The sequence below is a fragment of the Ranitomeya variabilis genome, chromosome 5, assembly GCF_051348905.1.
Source record: "Ranitomeya variabilis isolate aRanVar5 chromosome 5, aRanVar5.hap1, whole genome shotgun sequence".
NCBI lineage: Eukaryota > Metazoa > Chordata > Amphibia > Anura > Dendrobatidae > Ranitomeya > Ranitomeya variabilis.
Window position 1 is genome coordinate 245,671,256 of NC_135236.1, and position 16,207 is coordinate 245,687,462.

At 45.9% G+C, this 16,207-nt stretch overlaps 25 non-coding genes across 25 annotated transcripts; all 25 read right to left on the minus strand.

Moving 5' to 3' along the window:
* Positions 1-132: 132 nt before the first annotated feature.
* On the minus strand, positions 133-206 carry TRNAI-AAU (transfer RNA isoleucine (anticodon AAU)). Its single transcript has one exon. It is a non-coding gene; the product is annotated as a tRNA-Ile (tRNA).
* Positions 207-1,143: 937 nt separating this feature from the next.
* On the minus strand, positions 1,144-1,217 carry TRNAI-AAU (transfer RNA isoleucine (anticodon AAU)). Its single transcript has one exon. It is a non-coding gene; the product is annotated as a tRNA-Ile (tRNA).
* Positions 1,218-1,427: 210 nt separating this feature from the next.
* TRNAD-GUC (transfer RNA aspartic acid (anticodon GUC)) lies at positions 1,428-1,499 on the minus strand. Its single transcript has one exon. It is a non-coding gene; the product is annotated as a tRNA-Asp (tRNA).
* Positions 1,500-2,210: 711 nt separating this feature from the next.
* On the minus strand, positions 2,211-2,284 carry TRNAI-AAU (transfer RNA isoleucine (anticodon AAU)). The gene has a single exon. It is a non-coding gene; the product is annotated as a tRNA-Ile (tRNA).
* Positions 2,285-2,494: 210 nt separating this feature from the next.
* Positions 2,495-2,566, minus strand: TRNAD-GUC (transfer RNA aspartic acid (anticodon GUC)). Its single transcript has one exon. It is a non-coding gene; the product is annotated as a tRNA-Asp (tRNA).
* Positions 2,567-3,277: 711 nt separating this feature from the next.
* On the minus strand, positions 3,278-3,351 carry TRNAI-AAU (transfer RNA isoleucine (anticodon AAU)). Its single transcript has one exon. It is a non-coding gene; the product is annotated as a tRNA-Ile (tRNA).
* Positions 3,352-3,561: 210 nt separating this feature from the next.
* TRNAD-GUC (transfer RNA aspartic acid (anticodon GUC)) lies at positions 3,562-3,633 on the minus strand. Its single transcript has one exon. It is a non-coding gene; the product is annotated as a tRNA-Asp (tRNA).
* A 1,777-nt stretch (positions 3,634-5,410) lies between these two features.
* Positions 5,411-5,484, minus strand: TRNAI-AAU (transfer RNA isoleucine (anticodon AAU)). The gene has a single exon. It is a non-coding gene; the product is annotated as a tRNA-Ile (tRNA).
* A 209-nt stretch (positions 5,485-5,693) lies between these two features.
* Positions 5,694-5,765, minus strand: TRNAD-GUC (transfer RNA aspartic acid (anticodon GUC)). The gene has a single exon. It is a non-coding gene; the product is annotated as a tRNA-Asp (tRNA).
* Positions 5,766-6,476: 711 nt separating this feature from the next.
* TRNAI-AAU (transfer RNA isoleucine (anticodon AAU)) lies at positions 6,477-6,550 on the minus strand. The gene has a single exon. It is a non-coding gene; the product is annotated as a tRNA-Ile (tRNA).
* A 210-nt stretch (positions 6,551-6,760) lies between these two features.
* Positions 6,761-6,832, minus strand: TRNAD-GUC (transfer RNA aspartic acid (anticodon GUC)). The gene has a single exon. It is a non-coding gene; the product is annotated as a tRNA-Asp (tRNA).
* Positions 6,833-7,543: 711 nt separating this feature from the next.
* Positions 7,544-7,617, minus strand: TRNAI-AAU (transfer RNA isoleucine (anticodon AAU)). The gene has a single exon. It is a non-coding gene; the product is annotated as a tRNA-Ile (tRNA).
* Positions 7,618-8,893: 1,276 nt separating this feature from the next.
* On the minus strand, positions 8,894-8,965 carry TRNAD-GUC (transfer RNA aspartic acid (anticodon GUC)). The gene has a single exon. It is a non-coding gene; the product is annotated as a tRNA-Asp (tRNA).
* Positions 8,966-9,676: 711 nt separating this feature from the next.
* Positions 9,677-9,750, minus strand: TRNAI-AAU (transfer RNA isoleucine (anticodon AAU)). The gene has a single exon. It is a non-coding gene; the product is annotated as a tRNA-Ile (tRNA).
* Positions 9,751-9,960: 210 nt separating this feature from the next.
* TRNAD-GUC (transfer RNA aspartic acid (anticodon GUC)) lies at positions 9,961-10,032 on the minus strand. The gene has a single exon. It is a non-coding gene; the product is annotated as a tRNA-Asp (tRNA).
* Positions 10,033-10,743: 711 nt separating this feature from the next.
* On the minus strand, positions 10,744-10,817 carry TRNAI-AAU (transfer RNA isoleucine (anticodon AAU)). The gene has a single exon. It is a non-coding gene; the product is annotated as a tRNA-Ile (tRNA).
* Positions 10,818-11,026: 209 nt separating this feature from the next.
* TRNAD-GUC (transfer RNA aspartic acid (anticodon GUC)) lies at positions 11,027-11,098 on the minus strand. The gene has a single exon. It is a non-coding gene; the product is annotated as a tRNA-Asp (tRNA).
* Positions 11,099-11,809: 711 nt separating this feature from the next.
* Positions 11,810-11,883, minus strand: TRNAI-AAU (transfer RNA isoleucine (anticodon AAU)). The gene has a single exon. It is a non-coding gene; the product is annotated as a tRNA-Ile (tRNA).
* Positions 11,884-12,092: 209 nt separating this feature from the next.
* On the minus strand, positions 12,093-12,164 carry TRNAD-GUC (transfer RNA aspartic acid (anticodon GUC)). The gene has a single exon. It is a non-coding gene; the product is annotated as a tRNA-Asp (tRNA).
* Positions 12,165-12,875: 711 nt separating this feature from the next.
* TRNAI-AAU (transfer RNA isoleucine (anticodon AAU)) lies at positions 12,876-12,949 on the minus strand. Its single transcript has one exon. It is a non-coding gene; the product is annotated as a tRNA-Ile (tRNA).
* A 209-nt stretch (positions 12,950-13,158) lies between these two features.
* TRNAD-GUC (transfer RNA aspartic acid (anticodon GUC)) lies at positions 13,159-13,230 on the minus strand. Its single transcript has one exon. It is a non-coding gene; the product is annotated as a tRNA-Asp (tRNA).
* A 711-nt stretch (positions 13,231-13,941) lies between these two features.
* Positions 13,942-14,015, minus strand: TRNAI-AAU (transfer RNA isoleucine (anticodon AAU)). The gene has a single exon. It is a non-coding gene; the product is annotated as a tRNA-Ile (tRNA).
* Positions 14,016-14,225: 210 nt separating this feature from the next.
* Positions 14,226-14,297, minus strand: TRNAD-GUC (transfer RNA aspartic acid (anticodon GUC)). Its single transcript has one exon. It is a non-coding gene; the product is annotated as a tRNA-Asp (tRNA).
* A 711-nt stretch (positions 14,298-15,008) lies between these two features.
* Positions 15,009-15,082, minus strand: TRNAI-AAU (transfer RNA isoleucine (anticodon AAU)). The gene has a single exon. It is a non-coding gene; the product is annotated as a tRNA-Ile (tRNA).
* A 210-nt stretch (positions 15,083-15,292) lies between these two features.
* TRNAD-GUC (transfer RNA aspartic acid (anticodon GUC)) lies at positions 15,293-15,364 on the minus strand. Its single transcript has one exon. It is a non-coding gene; the product is annotated as a tRNA-Asp (tRNA).
* Positions 15,365-16,207: the final 843 nt, after the last annotated feature.

Genomic DNA, 16,207 nt, shown 5'->3' on the forward strand with positions numbered 1-16,207 from the left:
AATCAGTTAGGCATGCAATTCTACACAGAAAACACTATGAACAAAATGCGGAGTAAAAAGAAACAAGCTTCAGCATCTGCATCGACCCACCTGGGATGAAACGAGTGCACGGGACCTCTAAAAAGCTGTACTTGGCCCGTACGGGGATCGAACCCGCGACCTTGGCGTTATTAGCACCACGCTCTAACCAACTGAGCTAACCGGCCATGGGCGTGGCGTTTATCCCCTACGGAAAGAACTGGTAATAGGTATGAGTGCAATCATTCCGTTTTGGGGTGGGATGGATTTATCACACATGTAGTGACTTTTGGTGGCAGTAAAGTGACAATCAAACAATAAAATATCAAAAGCTCCTGAATATGAATTTTTTGCCATCTCGATCAGCTTCTCGTAGCAAATTCAAGAATATAAGAGGCCTCCCCGTCGGGGAATCGAACCCCGGTCTCCCGCGTGACAGGCGGGGATACTTACCACTATACTAACGAGGTGACTGATCAGATGAACCACTGTTGGCCAGGCTCCTTTTTCGTTTGGGCACTTTCAGACAAGGGAGGTGAGACTGTGAAGAAAACTGCCATTTTTGGGAGAGAAAGAGCAGCCGCCCTAATGATGGCAAAGCTGTCTATAGTGTCTGGGAGCTTTTGTCAAACTCTTGCTCAGCTGACCTATAATGGCCTCATTCAGACAGCTGTATTTTCAGCACAGCATACTGACCCTAGCATGACCTAATATCAAGTCTAATAAGTTAAAGATTGCAGCAGCTACATTGATACATCACCAGAACCGCCGTCAGTGCATGGTTACGGAAACAGAACTTCCATCAGCATATGACTACATCAGCATACGAGTTCAACACAAGACCCATCATCAGTACATGAATACAGCACCAGAGCCACCATCAGCACATAAACACAGCACCAAGTTTAACACAGAGATCAATTGCAATGACTATACTATATGCTTGCTACAGGCTTTAAATAACACCACACCATAGGAACAGCTACTTCTCCAAATCAGTTAGGCATGCAATTCTACACAGAAAACACTATGAACAAAATGCGGAGTAAAAAGAAACAAGCTTCAGCATCTGCATCGACCCACCTGGGATGAAACGAGTGCACGGGACCTCTAAAAAGCTGTACTTGGCCCGTACGGGGATCGAACCCGCGACCTTGGCGTTATTAGCACCACGCTCTAACCAACTGAGCTAACCGGCCATGGGCGTGGCGTTTATCCCCTACGGAAAGAACTGGTAATAGGTATGAGTGCAATCATTCCGTTTTGGGGTGGGATGGATTTATCACACATGTAGTGACTTTTGGTGGCAGTAAAGTGACAATCAAACAATAAAATATCAAAAGCTCCTGAATATGAACTTTTTGCCATCTCGATCAGCTTCTCGTAGCAAATTCAAGAATATAAGAGGCCTCCCCGTCGGGGAATCGAACCCCGGTCTCCCGCGTGACAGGCGGGGATACTTACCACTATACTAACGAGGACTGGCTGTGTCGTCACCTCTGACATCACAGTCCGATAAAGTGCACACGTGGTATGTGACTGATCAGATGAACCACTGTTGGCCAGGCTCCTTTTTCGTTTGGGCACTTTCAGACAAGGGAGGTGAGACTGTGAAGAAAACTGCCATTTTTGGGAGAGAAAGAGCAGCCGCCCTAATGATGGCAAAGCTGTCTATAGTGTCTGGGAGCTTTTGTCAAACTCTTGCTCAGCTGACCTATAATGGCCTCATTCAGACAGCTGTATTTTCAGCACAGCATACTGACCCTAGCATGACCTAATATCAAGTCTAATAAGTTAAAGATTGCAGCAGCTACATTGATACATCACCAGAACCGCCGTCAGTGCATGGTTACGGAAACAGAACTTCCATCAGCATATGACTACATCAGCATACGAGTTCAACACAAGACCCATCATCAGTACATGAATACAGCACCAGAGCCACCATCAGCACATAAACACAGCACCAAGTTTAACACAGAGATCAATTGCAATGACTATACTATATGCTTGCTACAGGCTTTAAATAACACCACACCATAGGAACAGCTACTTCTCCAAATCAGTTAGGCATGCAATTCTACACAGAAAACACTATGAACAAAATGCGGAGTAAAAAGAAACAAGCTTCAGCATCTGCATCGACCCACCTGGGATGAAACGAGTGCACGGGACCTCTAAAAAGCTGTACTTGGCCCGTACGGGGATCGAACCCGCGACCTTGGCGTTATTAGCACCACGCTCTAACCAACTGAGCTAACCGGCCATGGGCGTGGCGTTTATCCCCTACGGAAAGAACCGGTAATAGGTATGAGCGCAATCATTCCGTTTTGGGGGGGGATGGATTTATCACACATGTAGTGACTTTTGGTGGCAGTAAAGTGACAATCAAACAATAAAATATCAAAAGCTCCTGAATATGAATTTTTTGCCATCTCGATCAGCTTCTCGTAGCAAATTCAAGAATATAAGAGGCCTCCCCGTCGGGGAATCGAACCCCGGTCTCCCGCGTGACAGGCGGGGATACTTACCACTATACTAACGAGGATTGGCTGTGTCGTCACCTCTGACATCACAGTCCGATAAAGTGCACACGTGGTATGTGACTGATCAGATGAACCACTGTTGGCCAGGCTCCTTTTTCGTTTGGGCACTTTCAGACAAGGGAGGTGAGACTGTGAAGAAAACTGCCATTTTTGGGAGAGAAAGAGCAGCCGCCCTAATGATGGCAAAGCTGTCTATAGTGTCTGGGAGCTTTTGTCAAACTCTTGCTCAGCTGACCTATAATGGCCTCATTCAGACAGCTGTATTTTCAGCACAGCATACTGACCCTAGCATGACCTAATATCAAGTCTAATAAGTTAAAGATTGCAGCAGCTACATTGATACATCACCAGAACCGCCGTCAGTGCATGGTTACGGAAACAGAACTTCCATCAGCATATGACTACATCAGCATACGAGTTCAACACAAGACCCATCATCAGTACATGAATACAGCACCAGAGCCACCATCAGCACATAAACACAGCACCAAGTTTAACACAGAGATCAATTGCAATGACTATACTATATGCTTGCTACAGGCTTTAAATAACACCACACCATAGGAACAGCTACTTCTCCAAATCAGTTAGGCATGCAATTCTACACAGAAAACACTATGAACAAAATGCGGAGTAAAAAGAAACAAGCTTCAGCATCTGCATCGACCCACCTGGGATGAAACGAGTGCACGGGACCTCTAAAAAGCTGTACTTGGCCCGTACGGGGATCGAACCCGCGACCTTGGCGTTATTAGCACCACGCTCTAACCAACTGAGCTAACCGGCCATGGGCGTGGCGTTTATCCCCTACGGAAAGAACTGGTAATAGGTATGAGCGCAATCATTCCGTTTTGGGGGGGGATGGATTTATCACACATGTAGTGACTTTTGGTGGCAGTAAAGTGACAATCAAACAATAAAATATCAAAAGCTCCTGAATATGAATTTTTTGCCATCTCGATCAGCTTCTCGTAGCAAATTCAAGAATATAAGAGGCCTCCCCGTCGGGGAATCGAACCCCGGTCTCCCGCGTGACAGGCGGGGATACTTACCACTATACTAACGAGGATTGGCTGTGTCGTCACCTCTGACATCACAGTCCGATAAAGTGCACACGTGGTATGTGACTGATCAGATGAACCACTGTTGGCCAGGCTCCTTTTTCGTTTGGGCACTTTCAGACAAGGGAGGTGAGACTGTGAAGAAAACTGCCATTTTTGGGAGAGAAAGAGCAGCCGCCCTAATGATGGCAAAGCTGTCTATAGTGTCTGGGAGCTTTTGTCAAACTCTTGCTCAGCTGACCTATAATGGCCTCATTCAGACAGCTGTATTTTCAGCACAGCATACTGACCCTAGCATGACCTAATATCAAGTCTAATAAGTTAAAGATTGCAGCAGCTACATTGATACATCACCAGAACCGCCGTCAGTGCATGGTTACGGAAACAGAACTTCCATCAGCATATGACTACATCAGCATACGAGTTCAACACAAGACCCATCATCAGTACATGAATACAGCACCAGAGCCACCATCAGCACATAAACACAGCACCAAGTTTAACACAGAGATCAATTGCAATGACTATACTATATGCTTGCTACAGGCTTTAAATAACACCACACCATAGGAACAGCTACTTCTCCAAATCAGTTAGGCATGCAATTCTACACAGAAAACACTATGAACAAAATGCGGAGTAAAAAGAAACAAGCTTCAGCATCTGCATCGACCCACCTGGGATGAAACGAGTGCACGGGACCTCTAAAAAGCTGTACTTGGCCCGTACGGGGATCAAACCCGCGACCTTGGCGTTATTAGCACCACGCTCTAACCAACTGAGCTAACCGGCCATGGGCGTGGCGTTTATCCCCTACGGAAAGAACTGGTAATAGGTATGAGCGCAATCATTCCGTTTTGGGGGGGATGGATTTATCACACATGTAGTGACTTTTGGTGGCAGTAAAGTGACAATCAAACAATAAAATATCAAAAGCTCCTGAATATGAATTTTTTGCCATCTCGATCAGCTTCTCGTAGCAAATTCAAGAATATAAGAGGCCTCCCCGTCAGGGAATCGAACCCCGGTCTCCCGCGTGACAGGCGGGGATACTTACCACTATACTAACGAGGATTGGCTGTGTCGTTACCTCTGACATCACAGTCCGATAAAGTGCACACGTGGTATGTGACTGATCAGATGAACCACTGTTGGCCAGGCTCCTTTTTCGTTTGGGCACTTTCAGACAAGGGAGGTGAGACTGTGAAGAAAACTGCCATTTTTGGGAGAGAAAGAGCAGCCGCCCTAATGATGGCAAAGCTGTCTATAGTGTCTGGGAGCTTTTGTCAAACTCTTGCTCAGCTGACCTATAATGGCCTCATTCAGACAGCTGTATTTTCAGCACAGCATACTGACCCTAGCATGACCTAATATCAAGTCTAATAAGTTAAAGATTGCAGCAGCTACATTGATACATCACCAGAACCGCCGTCAGTGCATGGTTACGGAAACAGAACTTCCATCAGCATATGACTACATCAGCATACGAGTTCAACACAAGACCCATCATCAGTACATGAATACAGCACCAGAGCCACCATCAGCACATAAACACAGCACCAAGTTTAACACAGAGATCAATTGCAATGACTATACTATATGCTTGCTACAGGCTTTAAATAACACCACACCATAGGAACAGCTACTTCTCCAAATCAGTTAGGCATGCAATTCTACACAGAAAACACTATGAACAAAATGCGGAGTAAAAAGAAACAAGCTTCAGCATCTGCATCGACCCACCTGGGATGAAACGAGTGCACGGGACCTCTAAAAAGCTGTACTTGGCCCGTACGGGGATCGAACCCGCGACCTTGGCGTTATTAGCACCACGCTCTAACCAACTGAGCTAACCGGCCATGGGCGTGGCGTTTATCCCCTACGGAAAGAACTGGTAATAGGTATGAGCGCAATCATTCCGTTTTGGGGGGGATGGATTTATCACACATGTAGTGACTTTTGGTGGCAGTAAAGTGACAATCAAACAATAAAATATCAAAAGCTCCTGAATATGAATTTTTTGCCATCTCGATCAGCTTCTCGTAGCAAATTCAAGAATATAAGAGGCCTCCCCGTCGGGGAATCGAACCCCGGTCTCCCGCGTGACAGGCGGGGATACTTACCACTATACTAACGAGGATTGGCTGTGTCGTCACCTCTGACATCACAGTCCGATAAAGTGCACACGTGGTATGTGACTGATCAGATGAACCACTGTTGGCCAGGCTCCTTTTTCGTTTGGGCACTTTCAGACAAGGGAGGTGAGACTGTGAAGAAAACTGCCATTTTTGGGAGAGAAAGAGCAGCCGCCCTAATGATGGCAAAGCTGTCTATAGTGTCTGGGAGCTTTTGTCAAACTCTTGCTCAGCTGACCTATAATGGCCTCATTCAGACAGCTGTATTTTCAGCACAGCATACTGACCCTAGCATGACCTAATATCAAGTCTAATAAGTTAAAGATTGCAGCAGCTACATTGATACATCACCAGAACCGCCGTCAGTGCATGGTTACGGAAACAGAACTTCCATCAGCATATGACTACATCAGCATACGAGTTCAACACAAGACCCATCATCAGTACATGAATACAGCACCAGAGCCACCATCAGCACATAAACACAGCACCAAGTTTAACACAGAGATCAATTGCAATGACTATACTATATGCTTGCTACAGGCTTTAAATAACACCACACCATAGGAACAGCTACTTCTCCAAATCAGTTAGGCATGCAATTCTACACAGAAAACACTATGAACAAAATGCGGAGTAAAAAGAAACAAGCTTCAGCATCTGCATCGACCCACCTGGGATGAAACGAGTGCACGGGACCTCTAAAAAGCTGTACTTGGCCCGTACGGGGATCGAACCCGCGACCTTGGCGTTATTAGCACCACGCTCTAACCAACTGAGCTAACCGGCCATGGGCGTGGCGTTTATCCCCTACGGAAAGAACTGGTAATAGGTATGAGTGCAATCATTCCGTTTTGGGGTGGGATGGATTTATCACACATGTAGTGACTTTTGGTGGCAGTAAAGTGACAATCAAACAATAAAATATCAAAAGCTCCTGAATATGAATTTTTTGCCATCTCGATCAGCTTCTCGTAGCAAATTCAAGAATATAAGAGGCCTCCCCGTCGGGGAATCGAACCCCGGTCTCCCGCGTGACAGGCGGGGATACTTACCACTATACTAACGAGGATTGGCTGTGTCGTCACCTCTGACATCACAGTCCGATAAAGTGCACACGTGGTATGTGACTGATCAGATGAACCACTGTTGGCCAGGCTCCTTTTTCGTTTGGGCACTTTCAGACAAGGGAGGTGAGACTGTGAAGAAAACTGCCATTTTTGGGAGAGAAAGAGCAGCCGCCCTAATGATGGCAAAGCTGTCTATAGTGTCTGGGAGCTTTTGTCAAACTCTTGCTCAGCTGACCTATAATGGCCTCATTCAGACAGCTGTATTTTCAGCACAGCATACTGACCCTAGCATGACCTAATATCAAGTCTAATAAGTTAAAGATTGCAGCAGCTACATTGATACATCACCAGAACCGCCGTCAGTGCATGGTTACGGAAACAGAACTTCCATCAGCATATGACTACATCAGCATACGAGTTCAACACAAGACCCATCATCAGTACATGAATACAGCACCAGAGCCACCATCAGCACATAAACACAGCACCAAGTTTAACACAGAGATCAATTGCAATGACTATACTATATGCTTGCTACAGGCTTTAAATAACACCACACCATAGGAACAGCTACTTCTCCAAATCAGTTAGGCATGCAATTCTACACAGAAAACACTATGAACAAAATGCGGAGTAAAAAGAAACAAGCTTCAGCATCTGCATCGACCCACCTGGGATGAAACGAGTGCACGGGACCTCTAAAAAGCTGTACTTGGCCCGTACGGGGATCGAACCCGCGACCTTGGCGTTATTAGCACCACGCTCTAACCAACTGAGCTAACCGGCCATGGGCGTGGCGTTTATCCCCTACGGAAAGAACTGGTAATAGGTATGAGCGCAATCATTCCGTTTTGGGGGGGGATGGATTTATCACACATGTAGTGACTTTTGGTGGCAGTAAAGTGACAATCAAACAATAAAATATCAAAAGCTCCTGAATATGAATTTTTTGCCATCTCGATCAGCTTCTCGTAGCAAATTCAAGAATATAAGAGGCCTCCCCGTCGGGGAATCAAACCCCGGTCTCCCGCGTGACAGGCGGGGATACTTACCACTATACTAACGAGGATTGGCTGTGTCGTCACCTCTGACATCACAGTCCGATAAAGTGCACACGTGGTATGTGACTGATCAGATGAACCACTGTTGGCCAGGCTCCTTTTTCGTTTGGGCACTTTCAGACAAGGGAGGTGAGACTGTGAAGAAAACTGCCATTTTTGGGAGAGAAAGAGCAGCCGCCCTAATGATGGCAAAGCTGTCTATAGTGTCTGGGAGCTTTTGTCAAACTCTTGCTCAGCTGACCTATAATGGCCTCATTCAGACAGCTGTATTTTCAGCACAGCATACTGACCCTAGCATGACCTAATATCAAGTCTAATAAGTTAAAGATTGCAGCAGCTACATTGATACATCACCAGAACCGCCGTCAGTGCATGGTTACGGAAACAGAACTTCCATCAGCATATGACTACATCAGCATACGAGTTCAACACAAGACCCATCATCAGTACATGAATACAGCACCAGAGCCACCATCAGCACATAAACACAGCACCAAGTTTAACACAGAGATCAATTGCAATGACTATACTATATGCTTGCTACAGGCTTTAAATAACACCACACCATAGGAACAGCTACTTCTCCAAATCAGTTAGGCATGCAATTCTACACAGAAAACACTATGAACAAAATGCGGAGTAAAAAGAAACAAGCTTCAGCATCTGCATCGACCCACCTGGGATGAAACGAGTGCACGGGACCTCTAAAAAGCTGTACTTGGCCCGTACAGGGATCGAACCCGCAACCTTGGCGTTATTAGCACCACGCTCTAACCAACTGAGCTAACCGGCCATGGGCGTGGCGTTTATCCCCTACGGAAAGAACCGGTAATAGGTATGAGCGCAATCATTCCGTTTTGGGGGGGATGGATTTATCACACATGTAGTGACTTTTGGTGGCAGTAAAGTGACAATCAAACAATAAAATATCAAAAGCTCCTGAATATGAATTTTTTGCCATCTCGATCAGCTTCTCGTAGCAAATTCAAGAATATAAGAGGCCTCCCCGTCGGGGAATCGAACCCCGGTCTCCCGCGTGACAGGCGGGGATACTTACCACTATACTAACGAGGATTGGCTGTGTCGTCACCTCTGACATCACAGTCCGATAAAGTGCACACGTGGTATGTGACTGATCAGATGAACCACTGTTGGCCAGGCTCCTTTTTCGTTTGGGCACTTTCAGACAAGGGAGGTGAGACTGTGAAGAAAACTGCCATTTTTGGGAGAGAAAGAGCAGCCGCCCTAATGATGGCAAAGCTGTCTATAGTGTCTGGGAGCTTTTGTCAAACTCTTGCTCAGCTGACCTATAATGGCCTCATTCAGACAGCTGTATTTTCAGCACAGCATACTGACCCTAGCATGACCTAATATCAAGTCTAATAAGTTAAAGATTGCAGCAGCTACATTGATACATCACCAGAACCGCCGTCAGTGCATGGTTACGGAAACAGAACTTCCATCAACATATGACTACATCAGCATACGAGTTCAACACAAGACCCATCATCAGTACATGAATACAGCACCAGAGCCACCATCAGCACATAAACACAGCACCAAGTTTAACACAGAGATCAATTGCAATGACTATACTATATGCTTGCTACAGGCTTTAAATAACACCACACCATAGGAACAGCTACTTCTCCAAATCAGTTAGGCATGCAATTCTACACAGAAAACACTATGAACAAAATGCGGAGTAAAAAGAAACAAGCTTCAGCATCTGCATCGACCCACCTGGGATGAAACGAGTGCACGGGACCTCTAAAAAGCTGTACTTGGCCCGTACGGGGATCGAACCCGCGACCTTGGCGTTATTAGCACCACGCTCTAACCAACTGAGCTAACCGGCCATGGGCGTGGCGTTTATCCCCTACGGAAAGAACTGGTAATAGGTATGAGTGCAATCATTCCGTTTTGGGGTGGGATGGATTTATCACACATGTAGTGACTTTTGGTGGCAGTAAAGTGACAATCAAACAATAAAATATCAAAAGCTCCTGAATATGAATTTTTTGCCATCTCGATCAGCTTCTCGTAGCAAATTCAAGAATATAAGAGGCCTCCCCGTCGGGGAATCGAACCCCGGTCTCCCGCGTGACAGGCGGGGATACTTACCACTATACTAACGAGGATTGGCTGTGTCGTCACCTCTGACATCACAGTCCGATAAAGTGCACACGTGGTATGTGACTGATCAGATGAACCACTGTTGGCCAGGCTCCTTTTTCGTTTGGGCACTTTCAGACAAGGGAGGTGAGACTGTGAAGAAAACTGCCATTTTTGGGAGAGAAAGAGCAGCCGCCCTAATGATGGCAAAGCTGTCTATAGTGTCTGGGAGCTTTTGTCAAACTCTTGCTCAGCTGACCTATAATGGCCTCATTCAGACAGCTGTATTTTCAGCACAGCATACTGACCCTAGCATGACCTAATATCAAGTCTAATAAGTTAAAGATTGCAGCAGCTACATTGATACATCACCAGAACCGCCGTCAGTGCATGGTTACGGAAACAGAACTTCCATCAGCATATGACTACATCAGCATACGAGTTCAACACAAGACCCATCATCAGTACATGAATACAGCACCAGAGCCACCATCAGCACATAAACACAGCACCAAGTTTAACACAGAGATCAATTGCAATGACTATACTATATGCTTGCTACAGGCTTTAAATAACACCACACCATAGGAACAGCTACTTCTCCAAATCAGTTAGGCATGCAATTCTACACAGAAAACACTATGAACAAAATGCGGAGTAAAAAGAAACAAGCTTCAGCATCTGCATCGACCCACCTGGGATGAAACGAGTGCACGGGACCTCTAAAAAGCTGTACTTGGCCCGTACGGGGATCGAACCCGCGACCTTGGCGTTATTAGCACCACGCTCTAACCAACTGAGCTAACCGGCCATGGGCGTGGCGTTTATCCCCTACGGAAAGAACTGGTAATAGGTATGAGCGCAATCATTCCGTTTTGGGGGGGATGGATTTATCACACATGTAGTGACTTTTGGTGGCAGTAAAGTGACAATCAAACAATAAAATATCAAAAGCTCCTGAATATGAATTTTTTGCCATCTCGATCAGCTTCTCGTAGCAAATTCAAGAATATAAGAGGCCTCCCCGTCGGGGAATCGAACCCCGGTCTCCCGCGTGACAGGCGGGGATACTTACCACTATACTAACGAGGATTGGCTGTGTCGTCACCTCTGACATCACAGTCCGATAAAGTGCACACGTGGTATGTGACTGATCAGATGAACCACTGTTGGCCAGGCTCCTTTTTCGTTTGGGCACTTTCAGACAAGGGAGGTGAGACTGTGAAGAAAACTGCCATTTTTGGGAGAGAAAGAGCAGCCGCCCTAATGATGGCAAAGCTGTCTATAGTGTCTGGGAGCTTTTGTCAAACTCTTGCTCAGCTGACCTATAATGGCCTCATTCAGACAGCTGTATTTTCAGCACAGCATACTGACCCTAGCATGACCTAATATCAAGTCTAATAAGTTAAAGATTGCAGCAGCTACATTGATACATCACCAGAACCGCCGTCAGTGCATGGTTACGGAAACAGAACTTCCATCAGCATATGACTACATCAGCATACGAGTTCAACACAAGACCCATCATCAGTACATGAATACAGCACCAGAGCCACCATCAGCACATAAACACAGCACCAAGTTTAACACAGAGATCAATTGCAATGACTATACTATATGCTTGCTACAGGCTTTAAATAACACCACACCATAGGAACAGCTACTTCTCCAAATCAGTTAGGCATGCAATTCTACACAGAAAACACTATGAACAAAATGCGGAGTAAAAAGAAATAAGCTTCAGCATCTGCATCGACCCACCTGGGATGAAACGAGTGCACGGGACCTCTAAAAAGCTGTACTTGGCCCGTACGGGGATCGAACCCGCGACCTTGGCGTTATTAGCACCACGCTCTAACCAACTGAGCTAACCGGCCATGGGCGTGGCGTCTATCCCCTACGGAAAGAACTGGTAATAGGTATGAGCGCAATCATTCCGTTTTGGGGGGGATGGATTTATCACACATGTAGTGACTTTTGGTGGCAGTAAAGTGACAATCAAACAATAAAATATCAAAAGCTCCTGAATATGAATGTTTTGCCATCTCGATCAGCTTCTCGTAGCAAATTCAAGAATATAAGAGGCCTCCCCGTCGGGGAATCGAACCCCGGTCTCCCGCGTGACAGGCGGGGATACTTACCACTATACTAACGAGGATTGGCTGTGTCATCACCTCTGACATCACAGTCCGATAAAGTGCACACGTGGTATGTGACTGATCAGATGAACCACTGTTGGCCAGGCTCCTTTTTCGTTTGGGCACTTTCAGACAAGGGAGGTGAGACTGTGAAGAAAACTGCCATTTTTGGGAGAGAAAGAGCAGCCACCCTAATGATGGCAAAGCTGTCTATAGTGTCTGGGAGCTTTTGTCAAACTCTTGCTCAGCTGACCTATAATGGCCTCATTCAGACAGCTGTATTTTCAGCACAGCATACTGACCCTAGCATGACCTAATATCAAGTCTAATAAGTTAAAGATTGCAGCAGCTACATTGATACATCACCAGAACCGCCGTCAGTGCATGGTTACGGAAACAGAACTTCCATCAGCATATGACTACATCAGCATACGAGTTCAACACAAGACCCATCATCAGTACATGAATACAGCACCAGAGCCACCATCAGCACATAAACACAGCACCAAGTTTAACACAGAGATCAATTGCAATGACTATACTATATGCTTGCTACAGGCTTTAAATAACACCACACCATAGGAACAGCTACTTCTCCAAATCAGTTAGGCATGCAATTCTACACAGAAAACACTATGAACAAAATGCGGAGTAAAAAGAAACAAGCTTCAGCATCTGCATCGACCCACCTGGGATGAAACGAGTGCACGGGACCTCTAAAAAGCTGTACTTGGCCCGTACGGGGATCGAACCCGCGACCTTGGCGTTATTAGCACCACGCTCTAACCAACTGAGCTAACCGGCCATGGGCGTGGCGTTTATCCCCTACGGAAAGAACTGGTAATAGGTATGAGCGCAATCATTCCGTTTTGGGGGGGATGGATTTATCACACATGTAGTGACTTTTGGTGGCAGTAAAGTGACAATCAAACAATAAAATATCAAAAGCTCCTGAATATGAATTTTTTGCCATCTCGATCAGCTTCTCGTAGCAAATTCAAGAATATAAGAGGCCTCCCCGTCGGGGAATCGAACCCCGGTCTCCCGCGTGACAGGCGGGGATACTTACCACTATACTAACGAGGATTGGCTGTGTCGTCACCTCTGACATCACAGTCCGATAAAGTGCACACGTGGTATGTGACTGATCAGATGAACCACTGTTGGCCAGGCTCCTTTTTCGTTTGGGCACTTTCAGACAAGGGAGGTGAGACTGTGAAGAAAACTGCCATTTTTGGGAGAGAAAGAGCAGCCGCCCTAATGATGGCAAAGCTGTCTATAGTGTCTGGGAGCTTTTGTCAAACTCTTGCTCAGCTGACCTATAATGGCCTCATTCAGACAGCTGTATTTTCAGCACAGCATACTGACCCTAGCATGACCTAATATCAAGTCTAATAAGTTAAAGATTGCAGCAGCTACATTGATACATCACCAGAACCGCCGTCAGTGCATGGTTACGGAAACAGAACTTCCATCAGCATATGACTACATCAGCATACGAGTTCAACACAAGACCCATCATCAGTACATGAATACAGCACCAGAGCCACCATCAGCACATAAACACAGCACCAAGTTTAACACAGAGATCAATTGCAATGACTATACTATATGCTTGCTACAGGCTTTAAATAACACCACACCATAGGAACAGCTACTTCTCCAAATCAGTTAGGCATGCAATTCTACACAGAAAACACTATGAACAAAATGCGGAGTAAAAAGAAACAAGCTTCAGCATCTGCATCGACCCACCTGGGATGAAACGAGTGCACGGGACCTCTAAAAAGCTGTACTTGGCCCGTACGGGGATCGAACCCGCGACCTTGGCGTTATTAGCACCACGCTCTAACCAACTGAGCTAACCGGCCATGGGCGTGGCGTTTATCCCCTACGGAAAGAACTGGTAATAGGTATGAGTGCAATCATTCCGTTTTGGGGTGGGATGGATTTATCACACATGTAGTGACTTTTGGTGGCAGTAAAGTGACAATCAAACAATAAAATATCAAAAGCTCCTGAATATGAATTTTTTGCCATCTCGATCAGCTTCTCGTAGCAAATTCAAGAATATAAGAGGCCTCCCCGTCGGGGAATCGAACCCCGGTCTCCCGCGTGACAGGCGGGGATACTTACCACTATACTAACGAGGATTGGCTGTGTCGTCACCTCTGACATCACAGTCCGATAAAGTGCACACGTGGTATGTGACTGATCAGATGAACCACTGTTGGCCAGGCTCCTTTTTCGTTTGGGCACTTTCAGACAAGGGAGGTGAGACTGTGAAGAAAACTGCCATTTTTGGGAGAGAAAGAGCAGCCGCCCTAATGATGGCAAAGCTGTCTTTAGTGTCTGGGAGCTTTTGTCAAACTCTTGCTCAGCTGACCTATAATGGCCTCATTCAGACAGCTGTATTTTCAGCACAGCATACTGACCCTAGCATGACCTAATATCAAGTCTAATAAGTTAAAGATTGCAGCAGCTACATTGATACATCACCAGAACCGCCGTCAGTGCATGGTTACGGAAACAGAACTTCCATCAGCATATGACTACATCAGCATACGAGTTCAACACAAGACCCATCATCAGTACATGAATACAGCACCAGAGCCACCATCAGCACATAAACACAGCACCAAGTTTAACACAGAGATCAATTGCAATGACTATACTATATGCTTGCTACAGGCTTTAAATAACACCACACCATAGGAACAGCTACTTCTCCAAATCAGTTAGGCATGCAATTCTACACAGAAAACACTATGAACAAAATGCGGAGTAAAAAGAAACAAGCTTCAGCATCTGCATCGACCCACCTGGGATGAAACGAGTGCACGGGACCTCTAAAAAGCTGTACTTGGCCCGTACGGGGATCGAACCCGCGACCTTGGCGTTATTAGCACCACGCTCTAACCAACTGAGCTAACCGGCCATGGGCGTGGCGTTTATCCCCTACGGAAAGAACTGGTAATAGGTATGAGCGCAATCATTCCGTTTTGGGGGGGGATGGATTTATCACACATGTAGTGACTTTTGGTGGCAGTAAAGTGACAATCAAACAATAAAATATCAAAAGCTCCTGAATATGAATTTTTTGCCATCTCGATCAGCTTCTCGTAGCAAATTCAAGAATATAAGAGGCCTCCCCGTCGGGGAATCGAACCCCGGTCTCCCGCGTGACAGGCGGGGATACTTACCACTATACTAACGAGGATTGGCTGTGTCGTCACCTCTGACATCACAGTCCGATAAAGTGCACACGTGGTATGTGACTGATCAGATGAACCACTGTTGGCCAGGCTCCTTTTTCGTTTGGGCACTTTCAGACAAGGGAGGTGAGACTGTGAAGAAAACTGCCATTTTTGGGAGAGAAAGAGCAGCCGCCCTAATGATGGCAAAGCTGTCTATAGTGTCTGGGAGCTTTTGTCAAACTCTTGCTCAGCTGACCTATAATGGCCTCATTCAGACAGCTGTATTTTCAGCACAGCATACTGACCCTAGCATGACCTAATATCAAGTCTAATAAGTTAAAGATTGCAGCAGCTACATTGATACATCACCAGAACCGCCGTCAGTGCATGGTTACGGAAACAGAACTTCCATCAGCATATGACTACATCAGCATACGAGTTCAACACAAGACCCATCATCAGTACATGAATACAGCACCAGAGCCACCATCAGCACATAAACACAGCACCAAGTTTAACACAGAGATCAATTGCAATGACTATACTATATGCTTGCTACAGGCTTTAAATAACACCACACCATAGGAACAGCTACTTCTCCAAATCAGTTAGGCATGCAATTCTACACAGAAAACACTATGAACAAAATGCGGAGTAAAAAGAAACAAGCTTCAGCATCTGCATCGACCCACCTGGGATGAAACGAGTGCACGGGACCTCTAAAAAGCTGTACTTGGCCCGTACAGGGATCGAACCCGCAACCTTGGCGTTATTAGCACCACGCTCTAACCAACTGAGCTAACCGGCCATGGGCGTGGCGTTTATCCCCTACGGAAAGAACCGGTAATAGGTATGAGCGCAATCAT